The sequence below is a fragment of the Physeter macrocephalus genome, chromosome 21, assembly GCF_002837175.3.
Source record: "Physeter macrocephalus isolate SW-GA chromosome 21, ASM283717v5, whole genome shotgun sequence".
Lineage (NCBI taxonomy): Eukaryota > Metazoa > Chordata > Mammalia > Artiodactyla > Physeteridae > Physeter > Physeter macrocephalus.
The window spans coordinates 23,851,163-23,852,835 of record NC_041234.1 but is presented as its reverse complement, the minus strand read 5'-3'; the positions used below and the strand labels follow the sequence as shown (position 1 = coordinate 23,852,835).

General features: G+C 37.6%; 1 pseudogene; it reads left to right on the top strand.

Moving 5' to 3' along the window:
* Nucleotides 1-525: 525 nt before the first annotated feature.
* On the top strand, nt 526-1,269 carry LOC102986798 (tRNA wybutosine-synthesizing protein 3 homolog; annotated as a pseudogene).
* The last annotated feature ends 404 nt before the right edge of the window (nt 1,270-1,673 follow it).

Genomic DNA, 1,673 nt, shown 5'->3' with positions numbered 1-1,673 from the left:
ATTATGAATAATGTTGCAATGAACATTCACATACAAGTTTTTGTGCAGACATATGTTTTCATTTCTCTTGGGTATATACCTAGGAGTGGAATTGCTGGATCATATGGTAACTATATGTTTAACATTTTGAGCAACTACCAAATTGTTTTCCAAAGCAGCTGCACCATCTTACATTCCCACCAACAACGTATAAGGGTCTCAATTTCTCCACATCGTCACCAACACTTATTATCATGTGTATTTTTGATTATAGCTAGCCTATTGGGTGGAAAGTGGTATCTCATTGTGGTTTTGATTTGCATTTTTCTAATGACTAATGATATTGAGCATCTTTTCGCGTTCTTCCCCCACCCCAGTTTTGAGGTATCTTTTCACATTTTTATTGGCGTGTACATCTTCTTTTGAGAAATGTCTATTCAGATCCTCTAAAATTTGGACATTTCTGGCCACCACTGGCTTCAATATGGCTGCCCCCAGGGAAAGGCGAGGCTAATGTGAAAGTGCAGACCCTAACTCCCTCCTTGCATGGATAGTAGTGCAGCATTCAAGAGATGGAAGGTGCAAGTGTCTGAGCAAAGTGGGCCTCAGCTGGAAAGGCAGTGTGGACGAGGATGTGGTAGAGCTTGTGCAGCCCTTGACTGGGCGAGAACAGTTTTTCACCGCCAGTTTCTGTGCTGGCTGCATCATCCTCCTAGACGGGGGTATAAATGGTTTTGAGGTTCAGAAACAAAACCGTTGCTGGCTATTGGTTACAAACAAACTGTGCGTGAAAGATGATGTGATTGTAGCCCTAAAGAAAGCGAATGGTGGTGCCATTTTGAAATTTGAACCACTTGTTCTTCATGTGCAGTGTCAACAGTTGCAGGATGCACAGATTCTGGTAAAATTTTGTGATTATACTTGAATTTCTAGCATTCAGTGGCAATAGATTCCGCTTTCAGGAACTCTGGCATAATAGTGGGAAAGAGAGGAAAGACTGTGTTGGTTGTCCGGAGCACACATGGCTTAGAAGTTCCATTAAGCCATAAAGGAAAACTGATGGTGACAGAGGAATATATCGACTTCCTGTTAAAGATAAGCACATCAAAAAATGAAGGAAAGCAAGAAGAGAATTGAAAGGTTTTACAACTGCCTATAACATGCTTTGTAAAAAGAAACTATTTCTACTACCTCACATCCCAAAGAGAAAATCAAAGAGAAAAATAACTCATCATATACTCATAAGAAAAAAAGAAACCCAGAAAAAGCACATGGCAAATGTATTACTGAAGAAAATGATAAATAACTTGAAAATGATGATCATGATGATCCAGGAATCAGGGTTACTGTCTTCCCTGAAGATTGCTTAGATTTGGTTCCAAAGTGTCTTGGTAGAATAATGTTTCTAATAGATTTTATAAAGTTGCTCTATATAAGAGTATTTTAGTCTGTTGAGTGTATCAGCCTGTCAGAAAAGCAAGATTTAATTTTTTTCTATATTTTAGAGAAACCCTTAGCTTTTAAAAATACTCGTGTATAATATTTGCTCTTAAATACTATCTTTTTTAGTCACATAGTCATTGAAAAGATAAAATTATGATTTTTAATGCCAAAAAAAAAGAGATCCTCTGCTCATTTTTAGGTTGGGTTGTCGTTATTATTGAGGTTTTTTTTTTTCTTTTTGCGGTACGCGG